The 13,526-nt window shown below is 37.2% G+C and overlaps 1 long non-coding RNA gene across 1 annotated transcript in view; it reads left to right on the plus strand.

Moving 5' to 3' along the window:
- The window catches only part of LOC131994264 (uncharacterized), a 116,297-nt gene that overhangs the window by 69,932 nt on the left and 32,839 nt on the right, over positions 1-13,526 (plus strand). The gene's annotated exons all lie outside the window — the stretch shown is intronic.

Here is a 13,526-nt window from a genome sequence, read left to right on the forward strand (position 1 = left end):
TTCCGATTTGGACCAAATACTAATAAGTACACTCGATATATCTAAAAATAAACCGATCTGAATCACATACGACACGGATGTCGAAAAGCCTAACGTAAGACTTTGTCAAATTTCAGTGATATCGGATTATAAATGCGAATTTTATGGGGCCAAGACTTTAAATCGAGATATCAGTCTACATGGCAGCTATATCCAAATCTGGACCGATTTGCGCCAAGTTGCATACAAATGTCGAAGAGCCTAACTCAAAGCACTGTCCCAAATTTAAGCGAAATCGGACAATAAATGCCTCTTTTAAGGGCCCAAAACCTTTAATCGAGAGATCAGTCTATATGGCAGCTATATTCAAATCTAGACCGATCTGGGCAAAATTGAAGAAGGACGTCGAAAAGCCTAACTAAACTCACTGTCTCAAATTTCAGCGACATCAGACAATAAATGCGTCTTTTATGGCCCCAAAACCTAATAACCTAGATATCGGTCTATATGACAGCTATATCCAAATCTGGACCGATCTGGGCCAAAATGACGAAGGATGTTGAAGGGCCTAACACAACTGACTGTCCCAAATTTCAGCAAAATCGGATAATAAATGTGGCTTTTATGGGCCTAAGATCCTAAATCGGCGGATCGGATATCAAGATATAGTCCGATATAGCCCAACTTCGAACTTAACCTGCTTATGGACAAAAAAAGAGTCTGTGCAAAATTTCAGCTCAATATTGTTTTTTTTTTAAGACTGTGGCGTGATTTCAACAGACAGACGGACGGACATGTCTAGATCGTCTTAGATTTTTACGCTGATCAAGAATATATATGTTAACATCAAAGATGTTTGCTGGGATGTCAGCCAAACAAAAAATTCTTTATATTGGATTTCGATACCAAAAAATTGCTGATTCTATTGATTAATTCATTGACCGCTGTCAGTCAACATTGTCCGCCTGCAACAACAAACAGTGAACCATCATGATTTGTAAGCAACAATATGAAATGGTAATGGTAATGAAATGTAAGCATTTCTACAGCTAACGCAAGGGTCAACAATCCGTATCCACCAGTACCGCAGGTCAACAGCAAACACAGCAAAGCGGGTAACCTGACACCTCATGACGACAACAATAACAAAATCGTCAATCAGCAAGAAACCAATAGCAGCACCAGCAACAGCACCAACCAACAGCAGCAGCGCCAACAGCAGCACCAACCAACTTCAACCTAAGTTTAAGATTTTTGATTCAGTTCTGTAAAAGCACTCAAATTAATAAAAACAGAAATTTAGTAACTGTTAACTGGCGCCCAACAATCCATCAACGCACCCGGAGGCTGTGACCAAGGACCAAAAAAACACCCTAGAAGACCACAGAGGCTGTAGCTACAACTACCGGCTCAACACACGTCAACAAGTAAGCGGACGATTCTCCAAGTAGATTTAACGAAAGGACAACGAAATCGCCTCCATGGACGTATGGAAAATCTTTATAGGGATACATTTGTAAGTAGGCAGTGAACAAAAAAAAAAAAAAAGTTGTGAATCGTAGATTTAATAATTAAGAAGAATTTAAATACAAAAGTGAAAAAAATGTGAAAACTCTGGTAGAGAAAAAAATTTTGGTGAATAATTAAAGAATTTAAAAATTGTAACTTCAGGAAATAGAAAAATCAATAGAATTAAGAAAAGTTGGAAAAAGTTAGATTTAATAATTAAGAAGAATTTAAGTACAAAAGTGAAAAAAATGTGAAAACTCTGGTAGAGAAAAAATTTTGGTGAATAATTAAAGAATTTAAAAATTGTAACTTCAGGAAATAGAAAAATCAATAGAATTAAGAAAAGTTGGAAAAAGTTAGATTTAATAATTAAGAAGAATTTAAGTACGAAAGTGAAAAAAACGTGAAAACTCTGGTAGATAAAAAAAAAAAAAAAAAAAAAAAAAAAAAAAAAAAAAAAAAAAAAAAAAAAAAAAAAAAAAAAAAAAAAAAAAAAAAAAAATTTTGTGAATAATTAAAGAATTTAGAAATTTTAACTGCAGGAAATAGAAAAATCAATAGATTTAGGAAAAGTTGGAAATGGATCGCCGGAAATCCAGATCACGACGATTTCGAGATAATAGAGCAAAAAATTAACAATGTTTTGTCAAGCAATAATAGGCAGGTTGTAATAAATAATCTGTCTCTAAAAAAAATAGATGAACTCACAGAAAATACCAACAAAATTATAAAAATTGTAAAAACCAATGAAAATTTTATAACCATGCTCAAAATGAAAATTGACCTTTTAAAGGAAGAAATTGTTAATGTAAATTATGCCATTCACTGGGCAAAGTCCGGCATAATAAATTCATTTGTATTGTCGAACACTGAAGTGAATATTGCAAAAGAGCTTTTCGAGAAAGATTCAATTCCCTTTGTAAACATAGAAGAAATATTCGAATTCTCTGAAGTAAAAATTGCATCAAATGAAAAATCACTTATTTATATTGTCAATGTACCGACTACGAATTTAGATTCCTGCAGTAAACTCTTGATTAAACCCACTAAGAGTGGGGATCTTATTAATAAAATTGATTATAATGAAATACTAGTTTGTAAAAATGAATCCTATGGGATCCTTAAACCATGTAAATCTTTCAATAATCTGACTGTTTGTAATTTAAATAATGTCAAAAGAATAGAAAAAGAAAATTGTTTGTTAAATCTTTTAAAAAGCGTAGAAGCAAACTGTACTTTATTGAGACATAGCACCACCCCTACAGTAGAGGAAGTCTTGCCTGGGATGATTCTACTAAATCAATTCGATGGTACCATTCTCATCAACGACGAGCAGTACAATCTTACGGGAACCTTCATAATCAAGTTTCAAAACGCTTCCATAACAATTGACAACGAGACATACAACTATTTCCAAACAACGTATGCCGAACCATTACCTGCAATCCTACAACCTAGATCTCCTGGATCAAAAATAGAAGAAGTAACCACTTTGGAATTTGTAAAAAGGATCCATCTAAACAATACAAAAGCGATAGAACTGTTGAACATTAAAAACAAATGGAGTGCGGCCGTGCATTTACTCACAATAGCTGCAGCTCTCATTCTGGTATTGTTCTTGATAAGAAGAAAGCAGCGCCCATTGATTGAAACCGTTAATCTAGCACCTCCCAATCAACTATCAGTTCCGACATCGAATTCAACAAACTTTCCAAGAGACGTACCAAGATTATCTCAGATACCTTACTTCTAACGGTATTACGATCGAGGACGCTCGTAACTAAGAGGGGAGGTGTTAACATCAAAGATGTTTGCTGGGATGTCAGCCAAACAAAAAATTCTTTATATTGGATTTCGATACCAAAAAATTGCTGATTCTATTGATTAATTCATTGACCGCTGTCAGTCAACATTGTCCGCCTGCAACAACAAACAGTGAACCATCATGATTTGTAAGCAACAATATGAAATGGTAATGGTAATGAAATGTAAGCATTTCTACAGCTAACGCAAGGGTCAACAATCCGTATCCACCAGTACCGCAGGTCAACAGCAAACACAGCAAAGCGGGTAACCTGACACCTCATGACGACAACAATAACAAAATCGTCAATCAGCAAGAAACCAATAGCAGCACCAGCAACAGCACCAACCAACAGCAGCAGCGCCAACAGCAGCACCAACCAACTTCAACCTAAGTTTAAGATTTTTGATTCAGTTCTGTAAAAGCACTCAAATTAATAAAAACAGAAATTTAGTAACTGTTAACTTATATATACTTTATAGGGTCGTAAATGGATATTTCGATGTGTTGCAAACGGAATGACAAAATGAATATACCCCCATCCTTCGGTGGTGGGTATAAAAATCGATAAGAACCGGTATGTCTAAGAAGATTCCATAACAACCTTCTTCTCTTCGAAATTTTTAAAGAAGATTTTGTTTTTGAAATATGAAAAAATTTGCGATAACGATAAATTGAAAATTTTTTGAATCGATAAATTTTAAAAAAATCGATACATTTTCTAAACAAACCGATAAATATCTTTTTTAATGTGTTTTTTTAAGAAATCGGTAAATTTTTTTAGAAATAAAAAATTTAAAAAAAATGTATCAAATTAGAGAAAAATAAAATTAAATTAAAAATGTTAAATAGAAAACCAATCATTACAATACTTTGCTTACAAAATAATAAAAACAAGTAAAAACGTGTTCGGCTGTGCCGAATCTTATATATCCTCCACCATGGATCGCATTTGTCGAGTTCTTTTCCCGGCATCTCTTTTTTGGCAAAAAAATGATATATGAAAAGATTTGCTATTAGAGCGATATCAAGATATGGTCCGGTTCGGACCACAATTAAATTATATGTTGGAGACCTGTGTAAAATTTCAGCCAATTCGTATAAGAATTGCGCCCATTGGGGCTCACGAAGTAAAATAGAGAGAACGATTTATATGGGATCTGTATCGGGCTATAGACCGATTCAGACCATAATAAACACGTTTGTTGATGGTCATGAGAGGATCTGTCGTACAAAATTTCAGGCATGTCGGATAATAATTGCGATCTCTAGGGGTCAAGAAGTCAAGATCCCAGATCGGTTTATATGGCAGCTATATCAGGTTATGAACCGATTTGAACCTTATTTAACACAGCTGTTGGATATCATAACAAAACACGTCGTGCAAAATTTCATTTCAATCGGATAAGAATTGCGCACTCTAGAGGCTCAAGAAGTCAAGGCCCAAGAGCGGTTTATATGGCAGCTATATCAGGTTATGGACCGATTTCAACCATACTTGGCACATTTGTTGGCTATCATAACGAAATACTTCGTGCAAAAATTCATTCAAATCGGATAAGAATTATGCCCTCTAGAGGCTCAAGAAGTCAAGACCCAAGATCGGTTTATATGGCAGCTATATTAGGTTATGGACCGATTTGAACCATACTTGGCACAGTTGTTGGGTATCATAACAAAACACGTCGTGCGAAATTCCATTACAATCGGATAAGAATTGCGCACGCTAGAGGCTCAAGAAGTCAAGACCCAAGATCGGTTTATATGGTAGCTATATCAGGTTATGGACCGATTTGAACTATACTTGGCACAGTTGTTGGATATCATAGCAAAACACGTCGTGCAAAATTTCATTCCAATCGGATAAGAATTGCGCACTCTAGAGGCTCAAGAAGTCAAGACCCAAGATCGGTTTATATGGCAGCTATATCAAAACATGGACCGATATGGCCCATTTACAATACCAACTGACCTACACTAATAAAAAGTATTTGTGCAAAATTTCAGGCGGCTAGCTTTACTCCTTCGGAAGTTAGCGTGCTTTCGAGAGACAGACGGACGGACGGACGGACAGACGGACGGACATGGCTAGATCGACATAAAATGTCGCGACGATCAAGAATATATATACTTTATGGGGTCTCAGACGAATATTTCGAGTAATTACAAACAGAATGACGAAATTAGTATAACCCCCATCTTATGGTGGAGGGTATAAAAATTTGTATCCACATTTTGGGCCCCACCCCAAAACCTACCAAATATATATTTAGACCAATCACAACAATATGGGACTCAATTGGAAGGTAATTAGAATAAGAAAACTTATCTGATATCCAATTGTCAGATTAAGTGTTAGGGGGAGCACCTTACTTACTTTAATTGGCTATGACAGAATATTTGTTCCACTAGCCGAACGTGGAATAGCGTTCCAAGCGCCTCGATCTTCTGTGATCATTCTAAAATCTCTGACACCAAGCTTCGAGGTGTCTCCCACAACTTGATCTTTCCATCGGGCTTTTGGTCTTCTCGGTTTGCGTGTACCACCGTGTTTGCCTTCAAAAGACTTCTTTGCTGGAGCTTCTTCATCCATTCTGACAATATGACCTAGCCAACGTAGCCGTTGTATTTTGATGCGTGTAACTATCCATTCGTCGTCATACAGCTCATACAGCTCGTGGTTCATACGTCGCCTATATTCTCCATTAACGCAAACTGGTCCATATATTTTACGACGAATCTTTCTCTCAAATACTCCAAGCACTGCCTCATCTGCTTTCACAAGTACCCATGCTTCAGAACCATATAACAGCACGGGTAGTATCAGTGTCTTGTAAAGTGTAGTCTTCGTCTGTCGAGAGGTGGCCTTGTTTCTCAACTGCTTACTTAGTCCAAAGTAGCATCTGTTTGCCAGTATTATTCTACCCTTTTTTCATCAGATAAGTCACTGACTGTCTCAAAGTTGTGTTTCCCAACTTTCTCCATTTTCTTTATCTGCTCGGTTGTACAAGGCTTTTTGGGAGTGGAAACCATCCATTTCGTCTTATCTCCATTTACTGCCAGACCCATTTTCACTGACTCTCTTTCGATTCTCTCAAAGACTGCAGTTACTACTTCTGGTGACCGACCTATGATATCGATGTCGTCGGCATAGGCGAGTAGCATGTGTTCTCTTGTGATTAGTGTGCCATATCTATTCACATCTGCATCTCGTGTAATCTTCACCAGCAGGATGTTAAAGAGATCCCACGATAGGATGTCTTCTTGTCTGAAACCTCGTTTGGTAGTGTGAATATCTGGTCCAGGGTGGATTTACCAGGTCTAAAGCCGCATTGATAGGGCCCAATTATCTCATTGACTTTAGGTTTTAATCTTTCACACAGTACGCTCGAGAGTATCTTGTATGCGATGGGGAGGAGACTTATTCCTCTGTAGTTGGCACATTCCGTCTTGTCTTCTTTCTTGTGTACGGGACATAGTATGCTGAGGTCCCAATTATCGGGAATGCGTTCTTCTAGCCAGATTGAGCAGATAAGCTGATGCATACGCCTTATCAGCGTGTCGCCTCCGGTCTTAAATAGTTCAGCGGGTAACCCGTCGGCTCCTGCTGTCTTGTTGTTCTTTAGCCGGGTGACTGCTACTTGGACCTCATTCTGACTAGGAGATAAACATTCTACGCGATCATCAGGGATTGGTTCTGCGGTATCCTCTTCGTCGCCAACATCGGACACCAGCAGTTGGGTAAAATGTTCTTTCCATATCCTCAGCATGTTATCTGTGTCAGTTACCAGATTTCCTTCTTTGTCTTTGCAGGAGGATGTGCCTGCACCAAAGCCATCGGTTTGATGTTTAATTCTTTGGTAGAATTTCCGGACTTCATTCTGACTCCTGTACATCTCAATTCGCTCACACTCACTTCTATCCATTTCTCCTCTCTTCTTTTCTCGCGATACCTCTCCTTCATGTGGCGCATTGCTACTGATTGCAGGGTTGCTCTATGTGCCGCACTTTTGGCTTCAGTAGCATCTCAACACTCTTGGTCGTACCATGGGTTTTTTGGAGGAAAATTCGATAACAATCTAATTTCCTATAAAAATTCGATAAGAATCAAATTTTCTTTGAAAATTCGATAAGAATCTGGGTTTCTGTGCAATTTCGATAAAAAAATTTAATTTTCTTTGAAATATTGTTAAAATCAACTTTTTTTTTATACCCTCCACCATAAGATGGGGGGTATACTAATTTCGTCATTCTGTTTGTAACTACTCGAAATATTCGTCTGAGACCCCATAAAGTATATATATTCTTGATTGTCGTGAAATTTTATGTCGATCTAGCCATGTCCGTCCGTCTGTCCGTCCGTCCGTCCGTCCGTCCGTCCGTCCGTCTGTCTGTCGAAAGCACGCAAACTTCCGAAGGAGTAAAGCTAGCCGCTTGGAATTTTGCACAAATACTTCTTATTAGTGTAGGTCGGTTGGTATTGTAAATGGGCCATATCGGTCCATGTTTTGATATAGCTGCCATATAAACCGATCTTGGGTCTTGACTTCTTGAGCCTCTAGAGTGCGCAATTCTTATCCGATTGGAATGAATTTTTGCACGACGTGTTTTGTTATGATATCCAACAACTGCGCCAAGTATAGTTCAAATCGGTCCATAACCTGATATAGCTGCCATATAAACCGATCTTGGGTCTTGACTTCTTGAGCCTCTAGCGTGCGCAATTCTTACCCGATCAGAGTGAAATATTGCACGTCGTGTTTTGTTATTATATCCAACAAATGTGCCAAGTATGGTTTAAATCGGTCCATAACCTGATATAGCTGCCATATAAACCGATCTTGGGTCTTGACTTCTTGAGCCTTTAGCATGCACAATTCTTATCCGATCAGAATGAAATTGTGCACAACGTGTTTTGTTATGATATCCAACAACTGTGCCAAGTATGATTCAAATCGGCCCATACCCTGATATAGCTGCCATATAAACCGATCTTGGGTCTTGACTTCTTGAGCCTCTAGAGGGCCCAATTCTTATCCGAATGGCATGGAATTTCGCACGACGTGTTTTGTTATGATACCCAACAACTGTGCCAAGTATGGTTTAAATCGGTCCATAACCTGATATAGCTGCCATATAAACCGATCTTGGGTCTTGACTTCTTGAGCCTCTATAGGGCACAATTCTTATCCGATTTGAATGAATTTTTGCACGAAGTATTTCGTCATGATATCCAACAACTGTGCCAAGTATGGTTGAAATCGGTCCATAACCTGATATAGCTGTCATATAAACTGATCTGGGGATTTGACTTCTTGAGCTTTTAGATGGCGCAATTCCTATTCGATTTGGCTGAAATTTTGCATGACGTATTTTATTTTTACTTTCAACAACTGTGTCAAATAAGGTTCAAATCGGTTCATAACCTGATATAGCTGCCATATAAACCGATCTGGGATCTTGACTTCTTGACCCCTAGAGGTCGCAATTATTATCCGATATGCCAGAAATTTTGTACGACGGATCCTCTCATGACCATCAGCAAACGTGTTTATAATGGTCTGAATCGTTCTATAGCCCGATACAGATCCCATATAAATCGTTCTCTCTATTTTACTTCGTGAGCCCCAATGGACGCAATTCTTATACGAATTGGCTGAAATTTTACACAGGTCTCCAACATATAATTTAATTGTGGTCCGAACCGGACCATATCTTGATATCGTTTTAATAGCAGAGCAACTCTTTTCTTATATCCTTTTTTGCCTAAGAAGAGATGCCAGGAAAGAACTCGACAAATGCGATCCATGGTGGAGGATATATAAGATTCGGCCCGGCCGAACTTAGCACGTTTTTACTTGTTATAATTTGATAAAAATTCCACTAAATTCAAAATTTCTATGAAAATTCGAAAATTTTTTTTTTTTTCTAAATATTCGATAGATATAAAACTTTCTGTGGAAATTCGATTAAAATTAAAATCATCTTTTTATTAAAATTTGCTAAAAAATCACATTTTTTATGAAAATTCAATTAACAAATAATATTTAAAAAAAAATCGATTAAAATCAAATTTACTATAAAAATTCGATAAAACCTAAATGTTCTGCGAAAATTTAATTGAATTCAAATTTCCTATGAAAATTCGATAAAACTAAACATTCGATGAACAGCAAATTTCCATTAAATATTTGATAAATAACTAATTTTCTTTAAAAATTCGATAAAAAACAAATTTTCTTTAAATATTCGATAATTTCGTAATAATATGATTTATAAGAATAATTTGTTGGAAATTAAAAATTCTATTAAAATTCGATTAAAACAATTTTTTGAAATTCAATAAAAAACTTATTATCTTTAAAAATTCGATTAATGCCTATTCGATAAGCGTGATTCGATAAGCGTGATTTTTTTGCGAAAGTTCGATAGAAATGAAATTTTCTGTTAAAATTTCGTAAAAATCGATTTTTTTTTTATGAAATTTCAATGAAAATGTTATTATTTTTTAGAAAAATTCGATCAAAATAATTTTTTCTATGACAATTCGAAAAAAATAAAATGTTCTATGAAAATGTGAAAAAGTTCCAACTTTCTATGAAAATTTGATTTTTAAAAATTCTATAAAAAAAAAAATCTTTAAAAACCAAAAATTCGAAGAAGGTGCGGATAGTAATCCGCCACTGTGGACAACACCTAAGCCAGTAATCGGCTTGTTGTGCGCTCAAATTACCAAAAAAAAGTAACCCCGAGAAAGAAAGTCTAATTTAAATATTCCGTGCTGATTTCAGAATCCTTAATTGTTTTCCATGCCACGCCTCTAAATTTGTTCATATCTGGTATTGTGTTCCCACCTAAAATTCGGTTAAGTTATAAACAATAATTTCGATAAAAGTTAATAAAACCGATAATCAAATTAAATTTGTTAAAAACAAATTTCATTAAAAATTCGATAAAACTTGAATTTATGTAAAAATCGATAAACAAAAATTTTTTAATAAATTTGGGGGATGTTTTTGGTGAGAGGCGGCCCGCCAAACACTTGGTCCCATATTTGGATATCAGATTCGTATTCTACACTCAAATATCTTTTATTTAAGACCCATATTGCCAGGGTCAATAAATAAGTCCTGTTTGAGGGGTGTTTTGGGGAAGAAGTGGACCCCAGAACTTGGTCCTAAATTTGGACTCCAGATTCGTATTTGACTCGCAATTTGACTACCATGGTTGGTAAATATGTCCGATTTTGGGGTGTTTTGGGGGATGGGGTGGTCCCCCAAACACTAAATCCGACAATTGGATATCAGATACGTTTTCTAATCTTAAATATCTTCCATTTGAGTCCCATATTGTCGTGATTGGTCTATATATATATATATATTTGGTAAGTTTTGGGGTTGGGGCGGGCGCCCTAGGTACCCCATCCGAAATTTGGATGCCAAATTCTTGTTTGTAGGTTACTATAAGAGAGCACACAGAATTTGGCTTAAATCGCACCACCCATTTCCGAGATCTGTTTCTGAAAATTAGGGTAAGGGGGAGGGTCCTGCCCAGACCATATTTGGATATAGTTGCAATATACACCGATCTGCCGCCCTTGGGTCTTCAACCCGTAACAGGGGCATTTTTTATACCCACCACCGAAGGATAAGGGTATATTAATTTTGTCGTTCGAAGTATCCATTTCCGACCCTATGAAGTATATATATATTCTTGATCAGCGTAAAAATCTAAGACGATCTAGACATGTCCGTCCGTCTGTCCGTCTGTCCGTCTGTCCGTCTGTCCGTGGAAATCACGCTACAGTCTTTAAAAATAAAGATATTGAGCTGAAATTTTGCACAGATTCTTTTTTTGTCCATAAGCAGATTAAGTTCGAAGATGGACTATATCGGACTATATCTTGATATAGCCCCCATATAGACCGATCCGCCGATTTAGGGTCTTAGGCCAATAAAAGCCACATTTATTGTCCGATTTTGCTGAAATTTGGGACAGTAAGTTGTCTTAGACCCTTCGACATCTTCCGTCAATATGGCTCAGATCGGTTCAGATTTGGATATAGCTGCCATATAGACCGATCCTCCAATTTAGGGTCTTAGGCCCATAAAAGCCACATTTATTATCCGATTTTGCTGAAATTTGGGACAGTGAGTTGTCTTAGACCCTTCGACATCTTCCTTTAATATGGCTCAGATCGGTTCAGATTTGGATAAAGCTGCCATATAGACCGATCCTCTGATTTAGGGTCTTAGGCCCATAAAAGCCACATTTATTGTCCGATTTTGCTGAAATTTGGGACAGTGAGTTATGTAAGGCCCTTGAACAGCCTTCGTCAATTTGGCCCAGATCGATTCAGATTTGGATATAACTGTCATATAGACCGATCCTCCAATATAGGGTCTTAGGCCCATAAAAGCCACATTTATTATCCGATTTTGCTGAAATTTTGGACAGTGAGTTGTGTTAGACCCTTTGACATATTTCTTCAATTTGTTCCAGATCGGTTCAGATTAAGATATAGCTGCCGTACAGACCGATTTCTTGATTTATGGTTTTGGGCCCATAAAATGCTCATTTATTGTCTGATGTCGCCGAAATTTGGAATAGTGAGTTAAATTAAGCCCATTGACATATTTCTGCAATATTGCACAGATCGGTCCAGATTTGGATATAGCCGCCATATAGACCGATATCTTGATTTATGGTTTTGGGCCCATAAAATGCTCATTTATTGTCTGATGTCGCCGAAATTTGGAATAGTGAATTAAGTTGAGCCCATTGACATATTTCTGCAATATCGCATAGATCGGTCCAGATTTGGATATAGCCGCCATATAGACCGATATCTAGGTTTTAGGTTTTGGGGCCATAAAAGACGCATTTATTGTCTGATATCGCTGAAATTTGAGACAGTGAGTTAAGTTAAGCCCATTGACATACCTCTGCAATATCGCACAGATCGGTCCAGATTTGGATATAGCCGCCATATAGACCGATATCTAGGTTTTAGGTTTTGGAGCCATAAAAAACGCATTTATTGTCCGATGTTGCCGAAATTTGGAACAAAGAGTTATGTTAAGCCCCTCCACATATTTCTGCATTTTGGTCTAGATCGATCAAGATTTGCATATAGCTGCCTTATAGACCGATCTCTCTATTTAAAGTCTTGGCCCCATAAAAGGCACATTTTTACTCCGATTGCACTGAAACTTGACTCACTGATTTATATTATGCTTTTCGACATCCGTATCGTATATAGTTCAGATCGGTTTAGTTTTAGATATAACTTCTAAAAAGACCAATTTTAGATCGCAATTACTTTTTGGGCAACCCATAGCTGCCATATAAACAAATCTTGGATCTTGACTGTTTGAGCCACTAAAGGGCGCAATTCTTATCCGATTTGGCTGAAATTTTGCATGAGGTGCACTTTTATGACTTTCAACAACTGTTCCAAGTATGGAACAGTTGATAACCGATATAGCTGCCATATAAACCGACCTTGGGTCTTGACTTCTACAGGGCGCAGTTCGTATCCGATTTTGCTGAAATGTTCATTAAGTGGTTTTGGTATGACTTCCAACAACTGTTCCAAATGTGGTCTAAATCAGTCCATAAACTGATATAGCCGCCATATAAACCCATCTCCCGATTAAACTACTTGGGCTGCTAGAGGGCGCAATTCTTATCCGATTTAGGCGAAATTTTGCTTGACTTCCAACAACTGTTCCAAGTATGGTCTCAATCGGCTTAAAACCTGATATAGCTGCCATATAAACCGATCTCCCAATTTGACTTTTTGAACCTCTGGAGGCCGCAATTATTGCTTGATTTGCCTGACATTTTGGAGGCGGTGCTTTTCTATGACTCCTTACAGCCATGGCAAGTACGGTCCATATCGGGCAATAACATGATATAGAGCATATGTATTCAATACAAATTTTGCCCCAAATGAGATTTTATCTGATTATCTCATTTTAGAACACAACGCAAATGCTAATTAAAGAACAATAATAATAAGCCAAAACCAATAAAAGTCGACACTTCGCGGTGTTTAAATGCTTAAAACGCATAAATCTTGTGGTCCAATGTGCAAATACCCATTGCATGCAAATGATCACCTATTTGCCTGGGGGATGTGTAAGTGTCATTGTGTGGGTGAGCGTGCTTGTGTTTATGTATGCCTTGATGTGGTGGTGAGGCATTTTCTTTTCGCCCCATTTCACAGCGT

The sequence above is a fragment of the Stomoxys calcitrans genome, chromosome 1, assembly GCF_963082655.1.
Source record: "Stomoxys calcitrans chromosome 1, idStoCalc2.1, whole genome shotgun sequence".
Classification (NCBI taxonomy): domain Eukaryota; kingdom Metazoa; phylum Arthropoda; class Insecta; order Diptera; family Muscidae; genus Stomoxys; species Stomoxys calcitrans.